General features: G+C 40.1%; 1 protein-coding gene across 1 annotated transcript in view; it reads right to left on the bottom strand.

The window, feature by feature from the left end:
* LOC137465947 (serine/threonine-protein kinase pim-1-like) overlaps positions 1 to 26,907 on the bottom strand; it is a 175,895-nt gene that overhangs the window by 126,539 nt on the left and 22,449 nt on the right. The window lies entirely within an intron of this gene.

Here is a 26,907-nt window from a genome sequence, read left to right as displayed (position 1 = left end):
CAAGAGCCTTTCCTTGCATGGACAGCAGTGCCCATCCATCATCAGTCTCGGGTATATTATAAGTCTCAATGATTACTGCCTCCAGAAAGCATTTTTGAGACAAAACAGGCAAATTCTTTTGCGTAACTATACAATCTTCCAGTAGTAGGATCTTCACTCTCACATAAACACTTCATGTTTTTCTGCAAAGGAATCTGAGATAGATTTTTCTGAGAAATAACAAACCACCAAAAATAATTAAATAACAAGCAAGAGGAAAACACCATTTCTTCACTCAACACACTTTCCTTGATTTTCATAAGCATTCAGATTTACAGCTGCGGATACTACCACAGGAGCAGGGCTTTGTCTGGTTTTGCTTCCTCTTCCAGCAGAGCAAGCACAGCTGCAAAATGCAAACTCATTTCTAGGTTCTCTTCTACATCACCAGTTTAGCACATTCCAACCAGTCATAGTTGTGCAACACCCCGTCAGGGAACTGGGATTACTGCAGTGTCACAGACAGTTTAAGTGAGGCTCAAGGAGCTGTACATAGTTTTAACTATGTTTTGTATGGATAATTAAATGATGCGTGACATGGAGATAAGCCAGCTGTACTGAAACTGAACAAACTAACTGCTCTGATGGAACAGTCAAGCATCTCATCAGTTATAAAATGAAACAGGTTTAAAGCAAAAACAATAGAGAACAGAATGCATGACATTGTAAAGTAGCATGTTCAAAGGACCATTTCTGAACTTTAAGCAAGTGTACTCATCCAGTCAAATTTTCAAAAGAATTCCTGGCACCAGAATGTTCTCTGTTTGCTTTTTCACCATGGTAAAAGAATGGATCACTCTTAGGGGAAAGAAAAATCCTGTGTGCAAAACACTGCATGAAACTAAACAATGCTTTAAACGTGGATAATTTCCATGTGGAGCTGATGATTTAGCACTGTCATCCTTCAGCAGAGGAGAAAGAACTGCCTGTCTTCAGTTTACTTATGCAAGATGAAGAAAGAATGTGAGGAGTGTGAATTTGATCTTGCTTCAATTTACTTCAGTAGCCAAACACTTGCCATGACTTCAGTGGAAGTGAGACTGCATCTTAGCTCATTCAATGTGGAGAAAAACAAATCAGCTGAGAATAATGCTCTTGTTGATTAGATTGATATTACTACCATAGTTGTTTTTAACAGTGCTAAGTAAATCCTCTTTTAAAAGCCAAAGGTTACCTTCAGTTGTGCTTTTTCCTATGTACTGTGTCACAGTGGAGGATTCCTGGTTCTGTGACCAAGTCACCACTGCTCACAGCAAGCATGGCTTGCTCTGGGGCGTGGCCACATTCCCACATGGGAATGATATATGTTTGTGGATGTCACTGGGGACAACATCCAAATCTGGGCTGGGGCATCTCCCTCAGTCAATAAACCAGGGTGCACATTTCTGTAAAATAACTGCATTCACTGAGAAAAAAAGACTACACTAACAAAGATGTCCATGAAAATCAGCAAAGTAAATCAAATCAATAGGGTTACATTTGCAGTTAGGAATCTGCATTTCTGCAGGGAAATTTTAGGATAGCCACAAAGTGGAAAATATTTAATTTTTGGGTTTTTTTCCTGAGACGGCAATCAATCTTCTCGTTTGGCTATAGTCTACTTTCCCCTATAAAGTAGAACCTAGAGATACACTCAGAAAATATGTATGGAAGTACCTCTCAATTAATTAAAAAATATTATTACTCAGAAGATAGAGACACGACTGTCTACACTGTATGAATTAAACATACATGAATTAGGACACAGACTCTTCCATTCTTTATTAACAAAACTGATGCTGTCCTGAAAATGACATTAATGAATGAGACTGGTATATGAAAACCTTCTGCATCTGCTCTAGACGTTGGAATGAGCATGTTAAATGATGCAGCAGACAAGGAGGATGCACTTCTTAGGGAAGCTGAATGTCACTTCTGTGCTTAAGGAGTTCTGCAGTTTGGATGAAGGTCACAGGCTATGTCCAGGTGCACGAAAATGAATGATAAATACACACAGTTTCTCCTAGACTGAAAGCAGAGCTAGACAAAGAGTATGAAAATCAGGAATAATTCATCCCCTGGTTTTCTAAAGATGTCAATCTTCTATTAGAAGACAGTTTGTTAGCTCCTCCGCATATTAAAGCTATAACATAAAAATAGAAGCACCTCAAACTTGTAGAAGTATCTAAGATGCATAGATTAAGTAATGTCTATGCAGAGCGAGCACCCTAAAAACATCACAAGAGCAAGCAGTGACAATTTCTGGGATAGTAATGACATGAATCAGTATCTAAAAGTTAAGTATAAGTGAAGAAGAAAATTTTTCAACTAATGGATCAGGGAAAATGTGGTAATAAAGGATATGTGATTAAAGACATAGTGTATTATATTAACAGAGGTGGAGAATATATGACTTTGATTCTGTATTACAACACATTTCAATTGAGTTGTGTGTAGCTTTAGTTTTATACATGCACAATTTTTTAGAACACATTTTTAGAGTAGGGCATGCAATAAAAGAAATGCATTGTACTGCATTGATCCCCACATGACTCGCTGGAATATCTTAACATTTCCAGCACAGATTCCCACTTCTGAAGATGAAAACCCAGGGAAGATGAAAACCTGTAACTGCCATTAAGAGAAGGTCTAAAATTTTAATTGCTGTCTGAACACAAAGGAGCTGTGACATGCTGTGGTTTCTTGAAGCACTCCTGCAGTTACAGACACATCTTTAACTACCCCACCCTCTCCCTCTTCCCCATCCACCATTGACTGATGCAGCTGGGAGATTCAGTAACTGTGGAGCAAAATCTTGCTTACTTTCAGCTCTCCTGCCCCAGCAAATGCTCAGCTCCTCTGGGAAGATGGACCTATGCCATAAACACACTGCACCTGGAAGAGAATGAAAACTTCCCTTCAAACACACACATGTGACCAGCTTTCTGGAACTGCCTGATGTTGCCAATTTTCGTCTGTTTCCCACAAAGAAGGGAAAGAACTTTGTATTCTCCTCCTCATGATATTTCAAGTCTTAATTCCAAAGAACAGAGATGCCAGGACTTGTCAGTGACATGACTAACAATCTTATGAGAACTGGCAAGACAGCTCATTTCTCCTACATCTTACAGAAACCTTGGAATTATTTTTGTCTGAAACACTTGGGGGAAGCAAGATGGACTGAATATTCAGTACATCTGACATCCTGATATCAACAACAAAAATATGGTTTAATTATGATAAGCCATACTTGTATCATTTACAATACGTAAGTGTGAAAAAACTGCAATGAATTTTTTCTTGATCCATGTGGAAAAATACACACCTTCCACCCCCCCAAGAAAAGTAAGATAAGGCATAATAAATTCTCGTAATTCTCTTTCTTCTGGCTTTTCAGTTCCATCACAGCTCTCCAAATTAAGATTTATGTGCTATTTTGCATCTGTATCTCTTGTTGATTTGCCCCCCTACAGGGATATAGGTGGATAAGTTTGGACAGGAAACAGTATCCCTCAAGCCAAACTGAAAGGTTTATAAAGTTGCTAATAAAAGTTTGGGTCAGGGCCTAAATATCAATCATCTGCTCATTGTCTTTTTAAACGAGCTCAGGCATTTTCCCAACCACTCCCAGCAGGTCTCTGCCACTATTCTAAACTAAGATTTCAGACATTTCTTTTTTTCCTGTGTTGACCTCAACAATTTTTTTTCTCCCCCTCTCTACCTGCCAAATGCATCCATCAGGATTTTGCCAAAGGCTATCTGCTTTTGAAGTTGAGAGGAATTCACTAATCGTGAGTGTCAAATCCACAATAAATGCCATTGCCATATGGTATGTGCTGCTTTTGGGAATTATCTCAAAAGGCCTAGCTGTGAGAAGGCTGGCTGTATGTTAGGAGGGTTTTACTGCTAACTTTCATAACTCATGTCAGGTTTTCAGTTTCTGTATTCATTGGCTTCAGTGAGTGCAACTGCTTCCTGAATTTATAAAAATGTTGTCAAGATCCCTTGATCTTGCTTCCTCCGTCTCTCTCACACAAACACATCCAAACACATCTCTACACAGTGGAATAGCATGCACAGTGGCATGCAAATCTAGCAAAAGAGAAGCTTGTAAATAAATAGCATGTCATTCTGCTTACTCAATAAATTCCTCTGGGTGTTAAACTCATGACAAACGTATCATAAGCCCCGATGAAGGGTTTACAGCCTGTCCCATCACACCATCCTGAGTGCAATTCTGCAATGCATAGGAAGACATAAGTTTGAAAAACAGAGCAGAAATAGCTCCCGTAAGGGCAGGGTGCTGACATAGATGAAACATAACTAACTGGAGAGCATTTGTTGTAGCTAAAGAAGACAGCATCAGTGTCACATCTCTGTGCCTGTGGAGGTGTAATCTACATTCAAAGCAACAAGAAATCTATCTCCTTTAAAAAATTGTCCATTAATACATACATGTGTCTGTGTTGAAACTCCTCAGATACCATTCCCAACAAGAACTACACACAAGACTAAGAAATTGAACAGAGAAACACGGTTTTGTGATTCAAAGAGGCAAGGAGAAAGAAAACCACATATGTGGAGTTTAACATACCAACGTAGTGATAGAAAAAGAATTACAAAAATAAATGTCAGGCCCCTTGAAACACTTGAGGCAGCTCTCTCAACTTTCTCTGATGCTCTAGGAAGACGTGAATGTCCTCCATGTCTCACATCATCCCCACCAGCCACATGGAAATATCTCCAATGCAGGTCTGAGTGTTTCAAGTATAAATCCCCTCTAATTTATGTAGTCTGCTAACATCCTCTTGGAGCAAACAGAAATAATAGTTTAAAAAGACAGCTGTATTTCAGAAACATGTACCTCTACATGACAAAAAAAACCCCAGAATTTAATACCGTCCCTAGGCAGAATTCATCCATCTTTAAGGCTTCTATTTTGTATATCTGATTTGTTTTCCTGGTAAGTAATACAAATGAACTGCTGGCAACATCACATCAAAACAAAAGCAGCAGAATCAGAAAAAAACACTGAAAAGTTTACCTTTCTAGGAAAGCTTCAGTCTTGGGATATTTTGTTTTGACATTCCAGTGACTGGAAGGAACAGCATCACTAAAGACAGCAGGCTGCAGGCATGTGGCACTTGCAAAGTTCTCATTCTGCTCTCTTCTTCTGCATCTTCTTTTGCACTATCTCCCCACTTTTCAAACAACCCAAGTTTTATCTGGAAGAAAAAAAGGAAAACATCTGTAGACCTGCATTACTGCATAAATAATAATTCTGTAAGCAAGCCAGACCTACCTTTAAAGAGCAGCTCATTTAATTTCTTTGCTACAAAAGTATTTTTTTTCTCCAGTACAAGTAAAAATGTTTTGTTTCTTTAATACTAAATTTACACATTTTGACATTGGAAAAATATGTAAATTTTCAACACCAGTGTCTAGCATAGCTAAAGTTCAAGCACAAATTAAATTAATACAGTATCCACACAAAGAATATTTGCCATTCAAAAGTGACTACGCAACTTGTTAGTTCATACCAGTCGACTGGATATCTTAATGTTTTATAACTTTTTATCTCAGTACAAAAGCTATTTTATGTTTATGCTATGACTAGAATGAACTGTAAGGTCTCAGATGCCATGGGGGTACAAGCAGCGTTAACAATGAGTACATACCCATCAAAACTTTCATAAATAAACTAAGAAAATTGGGTAGAACAAGCAGTTTTGTTTAGTTTTAATAGAAAAAAAGTCAGTGCAGATGATGGATTTAAAAGTGCTTTCAGTATGATATTTCCAGCAGAATAACTGCAACTCATCCACCAAAACGTCCTATAAACTTTAATGAGTGTTTCAGGCTGGGGTCAATGGGCTGATATGAGATTTTGTTAGCACAGTGTGCAACTAAGCCAGCTTTGCAGCACTTTTCACTTAATAAGTGTCATTCATAGTCCATAAATCTTGAAGTGTTTTACAAATGAAAGCAATTATCACTGTCCTTATTTTCCCTATGCCAAAACAGAACCATAAAGCTGCAGTGAACCTATTTCCTCAAGGTCACACAGCACAGTAGTTGAAAAGAAAACAGCAACAGCAATCCTGGTGTCCTTTGTACCCAGCTATCAAGGATCTCTTTTGCCCAATAACTCCACTTTTGCACAAGAAATTATTTTAAATGGTGTCTTGAGTTCTGAAGGCAAAACTTGATGGTTAATAAATCACAAAGATCAGAGTATGAAAATACTTGTAAGACCAGATCCTTCCTCCTGCAAGTGCATGATGCTAGAGGTCAAGGGAGACAGCTGGTGAAATTAAAAATATCAGTGTTTGAGTAATGCTGTAAAACCAAGGAGTAAAGAAATGCTATGCTTAGTCAGGAGATTAATGGCTCATGACTTGCCATGAAAATTATTTTCTGAAAGGTACTGGAACTGCCTGATTAAAAGAGCAATCCTAGCGCCCACGTCAGCCAGCGCTTGCACAGACATCAAAGGAGAGGCTCCTTACAAGCCCATGAGGGATGCAGCACAGCTCGTGGCCCCTGGTCTAGCATTCGAGCTCCTGCAGCCCTGGGTCAGGCAACTCTGAGCTACAGCAGCAGCCAGAACCATGGCGTGAAAGCATGGAAACAGTTTTCTCCAACAGAGGAAATCTCTCTCAGATGAAACTTGGGCTTTCTGAGCCTCCAGAACTTCTGTTAATAGTAAAAGACAAAGAAGTGTGCAAGAAGAGCACGATGGTGAAAGAGAAAGAGGGAAATAATTTGTAAAATGCCCAAAGCGTAGCTCCTATTGCGGAACACTGAGCTTCATTCTTCTCAGTCCCCTCTTCAACACTGACATTCAGTGTCTGAATGTACTACTCTTGGCCAAGGGGAGTGCATGTTCATGAGATGACATGGCGAGAAAACAGACAAACATGAAATGCCTGTTTCATCTTTCCCTTCCCTTTATTACAGAATGAGATCTCAAGAGAAGGCCCTTACTTCTTCTGTGCCAACACATCTATTTGAAGGTGCACAGCAAAAGACTGATGTGGATTGGACTATTGTAGGGTTAAACTGCCTTTAAAAAATCTATTTAGGGGGAAGAAGGGGAACAGAGGGGGAGGGGAGGAGGGGGAAGAATATATGAAGGTGAGACACCAGCCCTGTCCATCTTCAGCAGGATGATAGTGACAAACCATACTTCAAAAAGAAGCAATTAAGTGGGAGCCAGTCTCACTGCAAGCATATTGAGACGTCATGGCCTGAAGGTCTGGGCCTCAGACAACAGGGAATTCACCAAAGGATTTGGGGTTCATTTTCTTGAGGCAAATTACTGTGAAGAATCAAGACTAAATTTGACTAAAAAACCAGTTTTGTCAATGCACTGTCATTTGCTGAATTGACTGAGAATCAGCACCAAACTCAGGCCTTTGGCCATAGCTCACAACCTCACTTTTTCATTTAGGCATTTTTTTCTAATGGGAACCTTCAGGTTTTTTTGGTTGGTTTTTTTTTTTTTTTTTTTTCCCTCTTTTTCCTTTTATTTGAATAATGTCTCTGAAAAACCATTTGCCTTCACAAGGCGGTTGGTTAGTTTACACTGGAGGCAGCTGCTCTGTGGGCTCGAGCCAACCCTGTCTTTAGATTCATTGCAATCTGGCCAGATTGTCACATATATTTTTAGTTTATGATGATCCTCTAATACAATTCCAGCTTCCACACAGAGTCCTTCCAACAGTCTAGCTCAGGTTAATGAACTTCAGGCCAACTAACTTGCCATTAATCTTCAGGAAATATCCTTCCTCTCTGTAACATAAGCAATGTCAATCAGCGTCCTGTGCTGAAAAGACCCACAGTCACACTGATCCGAAGCAAACAGTCCCATGAGCAGAAATAAAACATGAATCCTAAAAGCAAATTCTACTACCCCGTTCCTTCCTCCCCTCAAAAGTAAGAAGAATTTGGTCAGAGAAGGAAAAATTACTGGTTTGTTCAGTTCTTTGATACTTGAGCTAAGGACCAACACCTTCTAAAACTTCCTCACCATGAACAGATCCAAAATAAATGAGGAAAAAGAGTCTGAAAAGAAAAATGCCGAGGCTAAAGCTGCTTCCCCACCTTGGCTTCAGCTAGGAAATAGCACTGCACTGTGTTAATTATCACCTGCAAGATCGATCAGGGAAGGAAGCCATGCACACACCTCGCTGAAACGGGGGCATTTCCAGCAGAATAAAGGAGCTTTTATTTGCCCCATGTAGGGGCGGGAGGCACAAGGCTGAGAGGGGCTGAGCAGCCTGGCTCCATCCTGCTTGGACCTCCCAGCGGGGCCCAAAAATTCGGACCGGGCCTTGGGTAACGCTGCCAGAAGACAGAAAGTGGAGCTGCGGGTGGGTTGCCATCCTGACAGAGAGAGGGGCCAGACCTGACTGGCACATGTGCCATGGCACGTCCCGAAACGAGGTGTCACCTCCCCGCAATTGGTCACATCTAGTGGAGCCTATAAAAGAGATTGCTCCGAAGCTACTGTCTGAAACAAGAAAACCTGGGGCCAATTTACTAAACATAATTTATTCCAGGCCCTTTGTGGCAATAAACAGAGCTCTTCAGCCTTCTCAAACACACAGACAGTAAGGAGCTCTGTGCTTATGGGAGCTTTTTCAGATCGTTCAGCCCAAACCTATCTAAATGCAAAATCTTGCATTCACAAATACTGTGTAGTTTCCGACTTCTCCTGGCGTCAAGACGTCCAGAGCTGAAACGACTGTGACCCATCTGCAAACACACACTTTTTAAACTGTATTCAGGAAACTCTCGGTTAATTCTGTGAAAAAAGCCTTTATGGAATTGGAGGATAATTTAAAACTGTTTCCAGCACTATTTTTCCAAGGTAATTTTAAAATTCAGAATTTTATTTTCCAATAATGAGTTGTGTCTCAGTTTTAGTGAATCTAATAGCAATGCTGCAAAATGTGACAACTGAAAATCTAGAGCTACAAGCTCTAGATAAAATCTAGTCACTCCAAGCTTATAAATCTAGCCACTATAGCTTATAAAATCTAGTCACTATAAGCTTATAAGTTAATTATAAACCTAATAAGTAAGTTGCCTAAGACACGTAGCTTCAATACGTAATTTTCTATCACTGATGCAAGAGTTTTTCTTTCTTCTCCTCATCTATCCTTGTTTGACATCTTGTGGTTTTATTTTATTTTGGTCAATGGAGTCAGAAGAGAGCAAAAAATGTCCCTTCCAGAGATCAACAAAATGGCATGAGTGGCCTTTCAGACAAATATATTGCTTTAAAAGGGTTAAAACTAACCAGCTACAATATAAACAAAAATTACCCCACCTACGATTCATATTTATTGAAAGGTACATTATCTCTTTATCATCTCTTTTTTAAGAGATCAATATCTGTTTATTTAGATAGAATATTTTCTACTATTGCAAGTAGAAAATCTATATGCACACAAATTTAAAGCACGTTATTTTAACTACAAGTATACAGATATGTGTGTCCAATGCATTATGCAGATATCTCACCTTGAAATTATCATACAAATTCCAAAAGAAAAATTACTGTGGTTGTCTACTGTGTGGTTCAAAACTGTACTATAATCATGAACTGGATATTGAATTGCCTTTGTTAGTAAGAGGGAAAACTGTAAGCATACATGGCTTAGATTAGTAACTTAGAAAGTCAAATAGACTAAAAATAAAATTACACCTTCAGACTTACTTAACAATCTTAACTTAGTTCTGCAATAACAAAGATGACATTGATCCAGAGCATAATGAAACTATGTTCTTGCAGCCCTTAGATAGATGGTCTGTTTATTATTTGGCAGAAGATGCTTTTCTCTTCATTGTGAAATCTCAGTTAAAGCTAACTCCATCCAAGAACTGGTAAGCAGTATTATTCATCACTATTCTCCTACTTATTAAGTAGGTTTTGTGCTGTTTATAGTCCAGAAAGTGTTCCCTTTCAGGATTCAGAAAAATACTGCTTTTTACACAAACCCCAGATCAGCATTACCTCACTTCCTAACACCAGGAGAAATTGATGAATAAAAATACAACGGTACAATCAAAAAGCATTATGTGAGCCTGCAGTAAGTGATTTTTTTTTTTTTCATTTTATGTTGCATAAATCACTGGGTTTAGTCTACCTGGTTTAGATGAGGTTTTGCCATGCAGCAGTCTTCGCTATTGTTAAATACCCAAACAATTAGCAGAGACTCCTAAGAAGCATAACTCAGCTTACACTGAGTTTTGCAAAACTATAAAGGCTTTAACTTTTACTGAGCTCCTCACAGGATTTACACACCATCCATTCAACACCAATAACTTGGCAAGAAAAATCACCGCTGTGATTCTCACTTGAGAAAAACCAAATCGAGCAAAGAAAAATGAAGGGTGTGAGAGACAATGAGGACACAATTGAGGGAACAGAGTCAGCAAAAAAATCTTCTTGCAGAGAACCATCTGATAATAAATAAAGCTCTCCAATAGAGAGAGAAAATACATTTGAGGATTACACTGGATTTTTTGTTGAGATGAACTCAAGCTCAAGTAAAAAATGGTGACTAAGGAAGTGAAATGAGAGAAGAAGGAGGAAGGAACTCCCTTACTTTGTTTACTTTTTCATACTTTTCAGCATCTTTCTGAAGGGAATCTGCTGGTGGAAGCCTTTCTAACAGGCATGTCGTCTGTTTGGAGATAAACACTGGTTGAAATGGTAGAAACCTTACAGAATGGTCTGTGTCACATTGCTCTGAAGAGCTCATCTGACCATGAAATTTACTGTTGGGCACCTAAAATTACACACATAGGAAATGAGCACTACATCCTCAAAAGATATCAGGATCTTTTTCAGGTCAATGTCAGTGAGGTCAGGATTGCACTCAAAAATTTCACACAGACACAGAAGTAATCTTTTCAGAAAGTGACAGATAGACAGCCATGCACACAGACATGTTATGTATCATTACAAACGGTGATTCTGAGATTTTTTTTCTGTGGCATTCTATATTTTGGACATGTAACACATAAATCCAAGACTGATGATAAAGCAAATGCTATTCTCTAACCCTAATTATTTGTATATTGTGTCTCCTCAAAAAGAAAAAAAATAAACAAACCCAAAAAAACCCCCAAAAAACAACCAGACTCACTGCTTTCTACATTCTATAGGCTGTTTCTCAAACACAGTATCTATTGTTCAAGAAAAAGGATAGGATGGAAAGCAATTTGTCATCTGAAAATTGTATTTCCAAGAGGAGGTAGGGACATAAATAAAATGTCCCACCAGTCAGATGTGAAGCTGGGATCTTTGCACAGAAATATCAACATGCCTTTCACTCTATAGTTAGATGCATATGTATCTCTTATGGATTCTTTTTCCTCATTTCCTCTTGTTTCCTTTGGGGAAGGAACTATGACTTCAGGTATTACGTCCATCATAACAGCTTTCTATAGGCTCTTTATTTAGAAAGACATGAGAATGCCCTACAAGTCTGATCATTAAAAAAAAAAAAAAAAAAAAAAAAAAAAAAAAAACCCAGACAACAAAACCCAAACACAAGCCAAAGAAGAAAGCAGTGTAAGGCACGATTTAGCAACACATAAGAATCAAAAGGACCCCTAAGCCAAACCTGTGTTACATTATTTTAAGTACAGCATGTTTCCCCAGCAGACCAAAAAAAACACTAATGCTATGAAAAGTGATTCTAAGATGAGTTTTGCATTTCTGGTATCCAAGAAAAGAAAAAAGCAGTAGCATGAAAATTCCTAGAGACATTAATGAAAAGGTAGACTAGATGGAAAACCACTTTCTGCCAAGTACTGTGACGTCTGAAGGGTTTCGAAGAGAGACAGAGAATTTTCCTCTGAAATGTCTGTCACCACCTGCAGCACTTGGGGTGGTTTGGCTCAGCTCTGAGTGAAGGAGACAACACTTGCAGGAAGCTCTGCCTGTGGAACAGCCTTGGCCTGCTCTTGAGAAAATACTGGAAAGCCAGAAAAATGTCACAATGGCCATCAGAGAAAACAAATGCTCATTTTGGGGAGATCTGCCTGAGCATTTAAACTCTAGCAGATGGCATTTGTCCTGCTGCAGCCTGAATTACCCTCAGGCAGCACTGTCAAGCCACCTAAACCACTGACCCTGCAACCACCATTCTTCTGCTGGAAGAAACATAAACCTACATTGGCCAACACAAAGGAAGGATTACAGTCTCATTTTCGCCTCCAGGAGTTCTTGCCAGTGCTTTGCTGTGGAAAAACTGTTCTCTGCTATTTCCTTTCATAGGAGACCTTCCAAGATATGCAGGAGTGAAGCATCAGTCCTCTAGCAGGGACCAGAAGTCTGAACTGGCTGATATTTTTGGGCATAACCAGTAACTAGTGGCAATGGGGTATTCTACAGATTAGTTACTTGAACTTGCCCTATCATGACTTTTGTACATTTGTGAAAAACCCAGCTTGAAGGGACAGTAGTGCAGCACTCTGGTGAAATCTGTGATATATCAAATCCAGACTTACAGCTCTGCAGGATACAGCAGTAAGGTGGACAAGCAGTGCATACTCTGAAAGAGAACAGCCTGTGAGTTTCTGCATGGATACATCTACAGATGCAAGTAGGTGGGGCTCTCCTGTCCTTGATCCAAGCAATCCAGACCTCAGCCAGATCCTAGTGCTGTATGGCTCCATTAATTTCACACTACACAGCAATAGTTTAGACATTTCAGCCATACACACATCTGAGGCACCACCAGACAGCCAACTCTGTGTGCAGGCACAACCTGCAGATCATGCACACAGTCACAACTCAGCAGACTCTACTGAATCAAAAACTCAACCAAAACAACCCTAAAACAAACCCTCCCCAAAGCAGAAGGAAATAAAGGAACAAAGATTTACATTTACATAAATATTTAAAAGGTAAATTTCATTTCACAGCTAATGCTTTATTGTACTAAAATTTGTAGCTATATTATCTCATGTAAGCATTAATGTATTGCCCAACATTTTATAATTTTGTGTAAATGCTTGCAGGCACTCACAGCTGTATCTAAAGTCTGTGAGACTCTCCGATAAAAACAAAATGTTACAAATGTTAAGTAGAGGCAACTGCATGTTGTAGTTGGCATCTTAATATAATAAAATATTTTTTTTATTTTTTCTATTTTACAAATCCTGAAAGCATGTTTCCTTAACTGCCAGTACTATTTAGTTTATTGTCAGCTGTGTAGAAGTCAAATCATAACTTTCAAAATAATTCAGGCTAATGCAGTTTAGTAATGGTTAAAAAAATGTGTACTTCATACGGCAGCTGGGCTTTGATCAAATCTGTTTGCTGTATATCCAATGGCATATTTTACTAAAATTCCTTTCATCAACGTATGGCCTCATTATTTGATGCACTGTCAGTGAACTCTGTGCAGCACAGTCTGCAGGGTTTCCTATAAAAACTACACTATAGGGAAAGACACGCCGGAAGGATTTTAATTTCCACTTTCAACAAATTGATTTAAAAATTCATTACTATATTCTTGAAGTCTACTGGAGAAGGGTTTTTTTTAATGCATTGTCCCCCTAATTTTGGATCAACATTTTGTGCAGCTAAAATGTAAACTGATACACATATGAACGTGTACACTGCACAGCAGTGATCATCTGTTGGCCCAATAACCCAGTTATTTTATTGTTAGACTGAACACATTTGCTTTCTTCCTGTTTTTTTTAAACACTTGATTTCATTTAAATTTGGAGTATATGTGACAGAGAATCAGCAGAGTCTCTATAAAAAATCCCACTTGTGAGCTTACACAAGTCATTGACTCAATGGGGACCTGCTCCTCTTGATGGGTTTCCCTCAGGTACTCATCATCACAGCATCTGAGCACTTTAAAAGCTTTAATGTCTCCATTCTCTACCCTCTATCCTTGTTAGAGGTAGCTGGATTTCTTTTAATGCTGCCATCGGAGATGACATCCCTTGGATAACATCACACTACCCGTCAGGACCAGTACCCACATCCCCCTAGTCACACAGCCAACCTTCTCCACAGGGACAACAGACTTGGAACTCCTGCAGGGAGATCCATGACTCACATACCACTTTTTACAGTGTTTTATTTGTGATTTAAGTGCTTGTGCAAACTGCAGAAAATTACAAGCAATCACAGTTTCATTTTCTATAAAGAACTTCACAGAGCTGTGTAAGGAAAAACACACTGCCAGTATGGGTTCAGACAGCAGGTCATCAAACCTTTAACAGCCCTGTGTCCTCTGATCATCAATTTTACCATTTTCAAGGGTTACAACATGCTGCTATCTATTCAGAGCTTCAAAAACCTTTCTGTTTGTGACACAGCAAGAATCACTTTATATTTGGTGCAATAGTTGTTTTGCTATTTTTAAGCTGCTTTATGAGGGGTGCTATCATGACAGTTCCTGGAATCTGAAACAGCCATACTGAAAAAGAAACCAAGAATTCATGCATCACCTCCTCCATTCAACACAGAAATACTTCCACTTTAGTTTAAAATCACAATAACTTTCCTGTGTCTTGTGAGGACACAGTGTGCAAGGATGAATCAGTATTTCACTGAAAAAAAGGAAAAATTTAGATGGTTAACCAGTTAGTTTCCATAACCAGAAGACCAATATTAAAAAGGCAGGATGTAAAACACTTCTCATTTCCTTTTCCCCTAAGTCATTTGTCCCCTAAGATGATGAGGCAATCTCAATCTTGAGGGACTTCTGAGGTTTCATTCCTCAGGGAATGAAAGGATTGTCAACACTGGAACAGGAGCTCAGAGAAATTGTGGATTCTCCATCTTTGCAGACATTTGAAGCTTGACTGGACATAGCTCTAAGCAATCTAATCCAAAGCTGAAGTTATCCATCCTTTGAAATACAAATAAAATCATATGACTTCCTCATGTCTCCTTCAATCCTAATTTTTCTGCTATTTCCTTTAGCAGTTAATGGACAAATTAATAACTGAACTGAATCACACACTGAAGGTCTTGCTCAACATCCAACACCCTTCCACTTAAACTTGGATGTCTGACAGCCATCAAATGACTTTTTCTACTCTCTAGTGACCTTCTCTTCCCAAGGACTCTTCTGATAAGGGCAATGTCTACCTGAGCTGCTTACGAATTAACTACTTCACTATTAAAATCTGACTGAAAACAGGATCACTTGTCTTTTATAACACTGTCCAAAAGCTGAAGCAATTCAAGAACTGATCCATAGGCAGATAATCAACCCCTGTACCAAGAACAGCAATGTGTGCATAGGACAAGTGGAGTACACACAGCATAGGTACAGGCACTGCATTAGCTGTATCACTTAATTCAGTATCTCACTGCTTCCACGTACAGTTCACCCACATGGTCCTGGTTTGCCCATCCCGTGAAAACTAAGCCCACAGCTGAGTGTCACAGTTATTAACATGGTATGTGAAATAAGGCTTTTGCCTGCACGGAGACAAGAGGGGGATTTATTCCAAGATTTCCCCACTGCAGTCTGAAGAAGTTGGGTGAAAAATGCCACTGGATGAATTATTGACACCCAAACCACGCCAATGACTTCTGCTCGCCCAGCACACAAGACCATCTGTGTGTTCCCTCCTGACCTCTCTTTTCTATCCAGATCAGCAGCTCTTTCCTGCCAGTCTATTATGTCCCAGTGACACCAAGAAGTGGAAGCCATTGTAGTTACCACATTAAATATTTCTCAACATTGCAGGGGAAAAAAAACTACTAGAAAGGAATTGGGCTGCATGCTGGCTTAGCTAGAAAAAGAAATGTGGTGGAGAAGATTAAGCTGTGTTTCTATAGCCACAGCTGAGCAGGGGGCAAAGACCCATCACTGGTGCTTGTTCCATAGAGGATTCCACTCCCTGGCAAAACAGCTACTCCTCAAAGAAACCAGGGCTTGAAGATATCCAGGACTCTGCCTGTCAGATGAGCCTTGTGTAAGTTTATGAAGACTTGGGGTCACCATGATTAACTACCTTCCTTAAGCTGTTCCCCACCAGGCTTTAGTGCTTTTAAACCACTGACCCCTTGAATTAAAGAGGGAGATTTCTCTTTTCACAGTTGTGACTCAACACAGGAAGGAATTCAGAGACATCTGAAAACAAAGCCAGGCAGAATTAAAAACAAAATCCTTTAATGACAGATCTAGCAAGTGATGGGCACAGCTGGAGCTTACAAATACAACTAAGCAAATGAGCATGCATTATACAACAACCTTACATAGACAGATCCTATGAAGGGCAATTTCCTCACAAGGAATTGCAAAAACCTAACTGCTATGAATAAATCATCAGAAAAAATAGATATTGGCTGTTCAAAAGGAATCTGAGTCTTCGGATCCTTTAACAAACTAAATGGTAACCACCCATAAATGAGATATGTGACAACCAATTAAGAAACTAAAGCCTTCATTTTTAGTTATTGTCTATTTAAATGACAATACAAAATCAAAATTCCTGTGTCTAGAGAAGAATAAAACACTATTAAGGTAGTTTTCAAAACTTATATAATACCTTTCGTACATTCAACTTAAAATATAACAGTAACTAGTACATACATCATTGAGTCATTGTAAAGAAAATGTGTGCCTACTATTTCTGCTGGGGAAACTGATGCTAAATGTACTCACTAGATATTCTAGGAGGAATTGAAGTGAAAAAAAGAAGTGGAATTAGATAGTAACAGCTAATTATCAGTGTCACTATCTTAAACATGACATGCTTCTTTCTACCCAGTCAAATGGGCTACATGACACAGCAGACTACTTTTAAGAAGCAAGCACAAGTTTGCTGATGAACTTTATAAAGTGCAACAAATATCTTGAAGATAATCAAGCATGAGGAGTTGACCCCCTCCACACAGTACTGCAAAGCAAAACAACAATGACTACTGAAAATTCTATTTCCCTTATCTGCCTAGCTGGGGTATGTGACTTGCATTAATGGCACGGGGAATAATGTACTTGCACTCAGACCCTGGACTGACTGATGTCAAATGAAGTTCAACCATTCATATTAATGGGGATCAGCATTTGTCCGAGGGAATGCAAGCCTCTCGGACCTCAGGGTCATGAATTGACAAGCTATCGAACATTTTCTCTGTAGTGCTGACCATCCTCCATCCCCACTGAGCTCAGCTGTCTGGACTCTTAGTCCCGCTCCAGCTGCTTTGTGCTCCTCCTGAGGCACAGAAAGAGCTCATTACAGATTCTTTCTGTGTAATGTGCAATGAGGGCTGAGGTCTCTCAACTCCCTTTCTAGGAAATGCAGAATAGTCACATTTCTCCGGACCCCAAGAAAAACAGAGACATACATGCAAACTGTGAGTTTTGTTATTCTGGAGATCTGTAATTGAATAAGCCAGATGGTGACAGAAGTGCCATTAATGCCAAAAAAAAAAACAAAAAAACAAAAAAAAACAAACCCAAACCACTGAAAATATCTCCTCAAAAGAACAAAGATGACTAATAACTTGTACCAAGAAAATGACTGTATAATTGCTATTGTCTCACACCACTAATACACTGGCAGGATGCAAAAAGCAATTTTTCTTACAGATAGATTTTCTGGAAAAATACCTTCTCGCAGAACTTATTCTTGAATGGTTTCAGGATATCTATAAACTCATGGGTTGTAGTCATGCTAATGATCAGCAAGCAGTAACTTCAGATAGCTGATAAAAGTCTGTAGCTGATATTACCCATTAAAACATTAAAACAGGCAAAAGAAACCACTGCAGCAGAGTTTTGGCCTTCTTAATATCAAGTAGAGCAATTCTGGGAGTAAGGACAGTTATAATTTTCACCATCATCATTAATCCTAATAAAATTAAGAAGGGCAATAGTAACAATGATAACCGTAACTTTTTTCCTAAACTTTTTTGGCAACAAAAAGTCTGCCAGATGCAAATTTAAATTTTATGGATGATAAGAAAGTCAGCTGTTTCTAGTGACTTTTACAAGTTATAACCCAGCTCTGGTAGTCAGGACATGCAGAGTGAGTGAATTCAAAAAGCCCACTCAAGCCCTGGCATCTCTGTTTCTTTAGAGGCACCTCAACCACACTCTTGTTTTTCAGAGGAGTTTGTGCAGACATTAAAAACCATAAAGCAATAAAAAGAAAAGAATTCAGCATGCAAGGCCAACCCCAATGAAGGATGAGACAAATGAAAAAAAACAAGATTAAAGTAAGTGCATAAAAAATTTCAGTATCATGAGACACTAAACTGACCCATGAACTATAACTTGACCATGTCTCCTTTAATTGTTCCACATAAGGATCTGCTTTCTGAAAAAGAAGAATATCTTTAGCAGACATAGTGCTACAGCCGTTTTTTCCTTTATCAATAGTATATGCGTACTGTAGTGCAAGTTACGGAACTTAAGTTCTACCACAGAAAGAAGCATGTAGGATGTAGGAGACAGACAGCTAGACCAGAAAATGCCTTCTATATGTACCTGGTGAACTACCAGTAGAAGTCACCACAAAACAATGAAGATCTATTCCTGACGGTAATATAAGGTGAAATATAAAAGCTAAAAAGGCAAGACTGCAAACTTAGGCAGTCAGTAACTGAGAAAGTATTCACATTTGATATTCTTTCAGCATTAAAGTGGTCTCTCATTTTTCTTTCCTTAGCAATATGGATCACAAAAGATATTACTAATTTTCTACATTTAAGCAGTTCTGGGTTTTCTCCACCTTCAACATTAATTTCCTGTTCCAGAAAAATCCTCTCACACAACAACTTGTTACTTAAATAAGAATACAAAAATGTTTGTAATGGCAAAACTGAAGGCTCATCCAGTCTAGTGGTCTCTTTTCAACAGCAAGAAGAATAAATATAGAACATTTATATACGATATTTCCCTACCCTTAGTGCCCCCCCTCCTCTCCATCTATTTTCAGCTCAGGAGATTTCCTGAGCCTATTGTGGCCTGTCTATTTTGCAACCCCCAAGTAGATATCACTTTCAAGTACTTGTCCAGCATCCCTCTGAGCCCTTGTAAAATTCTTGCATCTCAACACCATCTGGCAAACAAGTTTATATGTCTGCTACCCAGTGTGTGAAGAACCACTTCCAATACCAATAGTGCAATGTGATAATGTATTAATTTCCCCTCATACACCACCACCTTCATAACATTAGCCAGAAAGTAGCTCCCATTGGGCAATAAAAAAAGGAAAATTCGGATTTAGTTTGATGCTCATCCAACTGTTTCAACATTAGCTGCATGACACATGCTACCTCATTATTTATTTTGTATAATTGTCTCACGGAGTGAGTGGGAAATTAAGTGAAAATTGGTCAAGAGAAAGTTAAGAAGGTGATAGTAGTCATCAGTTCTAATGAGTGTTTGCTGCCAAAGAGAAATATCTTGCTATGGTCACTGTACAAGACGAGATATTTCACAACTAAATCTTTGGTGAGAATCCAGGATCAGCTTTGAACAAACTAAGTTCAATTCAACAGAGTAAGCATTTGCCAAGGCTGGCAAACATGGGGCAAAATCAGAGCTGAGATCAGTGAAAGACAAACCCTTCAGTTTCACAGCCATCAGTGGCTCAGGATTGGTAGCAGAAGGGTTCCCACACATGAACTGGTGAGTACCTGCAGGCAGGTAGGATGGAAAAGGCATCCCAGCACCCAGCAACTGGGGAGATCTGTCACATCTCTCCTTGACAAGGCCCTTTGCCTCTCTCACGCTGCAGTAAAATTCACTTTTAGTTTACTGAAATGACCAGGATTTCTCATATTCACAACTTTTACTCTAATAAAGGCAGCATGGAGGTGAAGCGTTTTACTTTTGCACCAGTTGATAATGTATCTTCAAAATCTGCTTTCAAAATTACTGAATAATTTAAGAAATGTGCTTTAAGATTTATGTTATAAACTGACTATGAGGAAGTAAGAGTTATAAGCTCTCTTAATCTTCAGGTTTCAAGGTGTGAGTGATGTAAGAAACATCATCTTGCAATACAGAACAGTAAAATTGTGAAGATTTATGCCTTCCGTTGAAACATCTGGTCTTACCTGCCCTTGGTGCCAGAATGGCAGACTGGATGAGCTGCTTGTTTATTCCAGCCAGGCATTTCCCTGACTCCTGGACTTTATGTTAAGGCATGATGAACATCTTACTCCCACTGGAGAATTTTTACTCTCATGAAGTCAATAGGTCAGAACTTTTGAAATTTACAGCTCGTGAAAGGGATTCCTCCTTTGAGTTTGTTAGATTCTAGTGCATCAGTAGACAAATATAAATACTTAAAACAATTGTACTTTATGTACTCCATACTTGTGCTTCATACAGGCATAGGCATTAATTTAAAGGCCTGTCAGAATACAGCTTCATTAGCAACAGAGTGAATCATGAGGGGTAGGAAATATCCAAAAGGATTACATCTCACAGAGCTACAACAGTAAGCCCTATCAAAAAGTTCCTTTTGTTTTACAACCACAATAAACTTTTCAATTCAGTATTATAAACTGTAATTATCCTGGAGGATCAAACTAGTTGTATTTACTTACTTAGAATTCAGAATAATTTCATTCTTTTTACTACATCTATCAAAAGTCAAATTTTGAGTTAGCAGTGGATCACGATAATGTAATGGCATTTCTGTTACTGCCTAATGAGTTTCAGAATTGTTTCAAAAAATACACACATTCAAAAGTTCCATAACTTCATCAAAAACTCACATTGAAGCAATGATGAAATACTTTCCATTTTCCAAAAAAAAGTCTCCACTAGGTTTTAAAACAGAAAAGTTATACTGCCTTTTTCAATTACAGCTACTTGTAAGATTTTCCAGAGGTAGCTACAGTTTGGCTTTGACCCTACTATTGCAAAGTGCCAGAAATACCAAATTATAGCAGGGAAAATGTTGTGTCTGCACACATGTATGTGTTTGTCTACAGTCTGCATGAGCAACTGAAAAACATCCAACACACACACACAGCAAATCGCATAATTAAAACTTACTGTTATGCAGAAGAAAATGATCATTTAAGTAGAAAATAATGGAAGGACAGCAGAGATTTCTCAGTACTAAACCATAATGCTTCATTTAATGAGTAATCCCTGGAGCATATCGATGTTTACCTCGCTCTGGGCAAGCTCAAGTGCATAGACAGACAATTACAATGCTTCAGCTGATGTATGATACCTTGTTAGGCTGCTGTAATGCAGTGACATTCTTTCATGGCCTTACAGAGTGCATTTCTGTATTTGCTTCCATGCCAATACAACCTTTGTCTTTGCAAGATTAAATGGCTGCATGTTCAAAGTTAGAATGCCTGAATCTGAATACACAAAGCCCTGGAAACTTAAAAGCTGGAAACCCTGTCTGCAATCTCTCTGACTTTGGCAGGTACATTGTCTGCATCCACTCTGCCTTCAGAAAAATAAAATATTAGTAAATTTTTTAAAAAGGACAAGATTTTGCAATAGGAAAATCACAATACAATTTGGTTGAATTGCATCTTACATGAATAATTGCTGGACAGCAGACTTATTTACATGATCCATTGAATACAATTTTTAAAAAATTAATATGTAGATACAGGCTGGAGATAAAGAGTAAATGCTGGCCAATGGCTTCAGAAAGACTCCAGGTTTTGCCTTGGGAGAATGGAAAAAGGAGAAAATATATTGCTAAAGCCTCTCTTCCCACCTCTTTTATACTGCTGCCTCTTGTCAGAATGTAGGGTGCAAAGTTCTGAGACTGGTATTTGGCAAAAGCACAGCTTAAATTAGTTAAAAAAAAAAAAAAGAGGGAAAAGAAAATCTAATGAAACTGCTTTGGTCAATCACACAGAGCTATTGAACACCTCCTTAATGTTGTTAGTCTTCACTTCTCCATGAAGTTTGTGAAAGCTGAAGGCAGTACTTCAAACTATCAATCTTCTATGCTTTTAGACTCTATATACAAATCTTATTTTTCTAGTCCATATTACCGGACAAGGAAAGTTAAAATACAGAGATTATAAACTCTACTGCTTGGTCATATGGGGAACTCTAGAACCTCAGAAATGCCCACACTTCTGTATTTCTTTCTATGTTTTTGATCCAAAATTCTGGCTATCAATGTGAAAGGAATTTTAAAGTTCTTCTATTAATAACAATCTAAAGATAGAAAAGATTCACGATTCACAAAAAAGTAACCCACGCACACTCAGATACACACACAGTATAGATGGCTGTGCTTTGTTCCACAAGAAACTCTTGTGATTCATAGCACCTGAGTATGAGTTTCCAGGTTTCCATGAACTTACTTCTTAAATATTAAAAACATAATGCATTTAAGAAATTTCTTCCTTTTTTTTTTTTTTTTTTAATGAAGCCAAATGTAGCAATCAATGGTCATCTATGTTCTGGTTGGCATATTTCACACAAGAGACCCTTGATAATAAACCATGGCTGAAATATCAAAATTCCTTCAAATACTTACCTCTGTTAATGGTAACTACAGCTGCACTCAAAATCTGCTGCCCTTGATATCACTTACATTCCCACAGGAATATAAATCTCCATGTTTCAAAAAAGGTATTCATCTCAGGGCTCTGGAGAAACACACAGCTTGTTTGTTTGATGCTGCCTGATAGTATTATTGGGTTAACATGATGAAATAGACTCTTTTTTTTCCATGAAGCTTATCTAGTCTCACATTATTAATCTGAAAACAGGCCAAAAGAAAAAACAGGAAGAGAGATACAACAAATTCAGAGCTCAAATATGGTCATTTGGGCCACTGCAGATCTTCAATAGAAGCAATTTAGGAAGAGACATGGGAATACAGAAAAAGAAACACAATGAAGAGAGACTACTGAAGGCTGTTTCCTATCTGTTAGAAATCAAAGAGGATCAGAGCAAAAATGAAATTGTCTTGTAGCTGAGGTAATAATGTACCTAATGATCTTGAAATGAAATGTTTAAAAAGCTGCATTTCTACCTTTCATTTTAAAAGATGTGCATTTTAATCCCATGAGTAATCCAACAATGATAATTGCAAAACTGTAACATATAATTAAATTCAAACCCAAGATCTATTCCACCCTTGAATCGAAATTATTCCTTTCATCATAGTAAAGGCCTGTTGTTTTTAAAACCTAGTGTCTATATTTATTTCATTTAATTCATAAGCCCCTAGTTATTACTGTAATTTTACTCATACGCCAGTTATCTAATGTGTAATGCTATAGCTGTTTGAAGTGTATTTTCCAAAACCAGAACAGAACTAAGACCCAGAGACACATCACTACCTCTTGCAGAAATGTCACTCATGCTATGAATAAAGCATAAGCTTAGAAAAACATCATTACCCACCAAACAAATAGCATTTACTCAACCAAACCCATGTGTCTGGAGCTGCGCTCCCGAGCTAATTGGAGGCAGATTCTTGTGCCATGCCACAGGACGCAACAGCTGAGAAACCTCTCGAGCTGGTCATGGAGAGCTCAGCACGCTGTGCAAGGGGAATTGCCAAACTCTGGGACAGGAGGCAGGGCCAGAAATCCCAGAAAGCAGGGTGTGGATATTCTCAGTTCAGTCAGAGAGAAAAAGAGAAGGTTTTCTAACCAGGCGAGAGCCTGGGAGACAGTTGGGAAAGAATGTAAATAATTCTCTAATCTATCTTGTTGTTCACATTGTTTATAGATAGGTTCTGCCACCGTGCGTCATTCACTGCACACCAGTGGTGTGAGATGTTTTTACTCTAAGACCAATGAAATCAGTCCGCACGATGTTCTCTATAAATGGAGCGGTGCATTTGAAATAGATCGGAGTTCATTCTCTTTGCCTTTGATTTGGAGTCATTTTCGTTCCCGTCCTGCTCTACAGTGACAAGTGAGCAGATACAAAGATAACCTTTGGTTGGAAGGTTCATCCAGAGGCCACCTTTGGCTCAGGGCCTCACTCAGGGCTGTTGTCCAGGCCTTGGCACTTCAGGGACGTGGTTTAGTGCTGGGCTCGACACTGCTGGGTGACCGGCTGGACTGGATGAGCTCAGAGGTCTTTTCCAACAGAAAGGATTCTGTGATTCCATGATTCCATCTGCTGCATTCAGCCAGGTCCATGTTAGCAGCATTCATTTGCTCACAAAGTCTCCTCAGGCCCAGCTCTTGAGGCCTGAGGCTTCAGCTCCTTCAGCTCCTGGCGCTCAGCAGCTCGTGCTGAACGAGACACTCGCAGAGAAGAGCACAGTCCATCCAATTCCTTCTGGGACACGGAGAGGGGAGGCTGTGCAAACAGGAGCAGTGTTTGGTGTGGCCTCCTCTCTGCCCTGCACGCCTTTCAGCGCTTTGAAGCAGCCAAGAGCTTTCTCCAAGAGTGCAATGGAGCAGCTGTTCCTGCTGCCGGGTCTGGCTCTCTCCAGTCTCTGACCTTGCCTGCTTTTGTCCCTCTTGCTGTGCCCTCTGCTCCCCCAGGGCTCGGTGGCTGCTGCCCAGGACTGTGGGACTGGCACAGATCCCGTGGTGGAGACCCTCCTTTCTCTGCCCTTGGAGCTGCCTGGGCACAGCAGCCTTTTCCATCTGGAAGCTCCCCATGGACAGGGAGTCCCCAGCTCCGCTCCTTGCACAAGCTCCAGGAGCCCAGGGCTGCCATCTCAATTCCCTGCTGGCCCTGGGGGCTCCCAGGTGGGCACAAGTGGGGCAGCACAGCCAGCAGGGAGCCTGTGAGTCTCTTCCAGCCCTGTCTGCTCTGAGTTTGGGCCTTGGAGCCTCAGGTGGCCAAAGGCAGCTGCTGCTGGTCTCTGTGTGTGCCCGTGTTCAGCGGTGCTGCTCCATCAGTCTGTGCCCAGCAACGGGGAAAAGCCTCAGCCCTGCAGGGCCAGGAGCTGCCGGGCTCTGCCTGAGCAGCTCAGCCAGAGGGAAGGGAGCTGCTCCCCACGGGAACCAGGAGCAAAGGGCTGGAGCACCTCGCTCTGGGGCAGAGCCCAACTTCTGTGAGGGAGTAACAGAGTTATTCACGTGCACTGGTGTGTCAGCACTGCAGGTGCTGTGCCTGCAAACACATTCGGGATGTGCAAAAGAATTCTGCAACTCTTGGCTGGATCAGGATGTCAGCAGTGCTGAACTCCAGCTTAGTCCAAAGCAAACACTTGACACCTCTTCTCATATCTGCTAGATTTTTTACCGCAGGGTATCCAGAGAAAATTAAACAGAGGAGTAAATATTTTCATTGTTTACCAGAAATGTATCTTATTTTGCTGTAAATCTTATTTTTGCTGAAAAATCTGATTTTTGCTGAAAAATCTTACCTATTTTACATGATGTGTTATCTACTTAAAAAGAAATAGAAAAAAAAATTAAAAATGAGAAAAATATGAAAGAGAAAACAAAAAGAAACAAATGTGTAATGAAATCTTCTGTAACTTTGGATTTAAGAGGTAACTGATCTTTTTAAAAGGAGAACTCATTTACTTTGTGCCTGTTCTGATGGCCTGGATCCATCTTACTGACTGACCCCAGCATTCTTTTTTTAAAGACATTGGGTTTTGTTTCCAATATTAAGATTTATTTTTTTAAATTGGTGTTGAAGCAATAGGAGGATGAGAGATGGATTGTGCACGACTGTGTCTTGAGAACAAAAACATTGCAGTTTGAAACTTGGACCTAAAGTAATTAAAATGAAACTTAGAAATCCCAGTGCATTGTGTGACAGCAGCTTTTCCTATAGGATGTGCAGCATCACAAAGACTTCATCAGTGGGGTTGGGAGTGCTTGGAGCTTTGTCCTGTGCCACTCTGGGATGCCATGAACCAGGACTTCACCTGCCACCAGCCCAGGTCACCCTCTGCCACCGCAGCTCCTTGGACCTTGTGTCCCCAAAGCAGACACAAAGTGTTTCTGCTGCTCCCCCTTTGCACAAACCCACAGAGAGCTGGGATTTTTCCAAGTCTCGTCTCTCCATTGGGCCATATTCCCAAAGAACCAGCAGCACATCCTGATGAATACGGCAAGTTACGTGGATGGTTGTCAGCTCCACTTCCTGCCTAGAAATCCTGAAACTGCTTCTAAATGCTGCTGCTTCAGCTCCTGGACACCTTCTCACACAGAGCTGGGAAAAAAAATCCCCTGGCCACCAGCTAAAAGGTGAGTTATGCCAAAGTTGGAGTACTGTGGGAAATCTCTGTCCCTCCCTGTCCTTTTAATGTATCTGTACATGGGGGTGTGCCTGGATGTGTCTTGTGCACAAAGGAAGGAGCGTGCAAGCAACGGGACTGACACTTTCAGTGTCCATGCTATTCCATACCCATGGGTACAGAGACATTATGGAAACCCTGGCACAGACAGGGCCTTCTGTCCATGGGTAGAGACATCCTAGAGCCCCTGGCACACACAGAGCCTTCTGTCCACGGGTAGAGAGACATCCAAGAGCCCCTGGCACACACAGAGCCTTCTGTCCATGGGTACAGAGACATCCAAGAGCCCCTGGCACACACAGGCCTGGCAGCACAGGCTGCTTTCCCCACAGGCTGCAGGAGATGAGAACACAACATTTGCCAACACTGACTGAAAGCCACAGCTCCGGGTGCTCCCCGTGAACCCCAGCTCTGGGACCATTGTCTGCCCCATGCTTCAGGGGCTGCAGTGGGAGCCCGGCTGGGCTCTGCCCTGGGGCCATCCTGCAGGGACAGCTGCAAACAGGGAGCATTCCCTTGCCACAAAGAGCCAAGCCATGGCTGCAGGGCAGCTGCTCCAGCCCGGAGTGCACTGCTGAGTGCTGTGCTCTGGGGCTGGGGCTCCCCGCACAGGGGACTGGACTGGTGTGCCACAGGAGACAGAGAAGCTGCAGCTTCAGCATAACTGAGGTGGGTGCGTGGGCTGGGAAGAGTGGGGAGGCTCAA

The sequence above is a fragment of the Anomalospiza imberbis genome, unplaced genomic scaffold (assembly GCF_031753505.1).
Source record: "Anomalospiza imberbis isolate Cuckoo-Finch-1a 21T00152 unplaced genomic scaffold, ASM3175350v1 scaffold_120, whole genome shotgun sequence".
Lineage (NCBI taxonomy): Eukaryota > Metazoa > Chordata > Aves > Passeriformes > Viduidae > Anomalospiza > Anomalospiza imberbis.
This window is presented reverse-complemented; position numbering and strand designations above follow the sequence as displayed.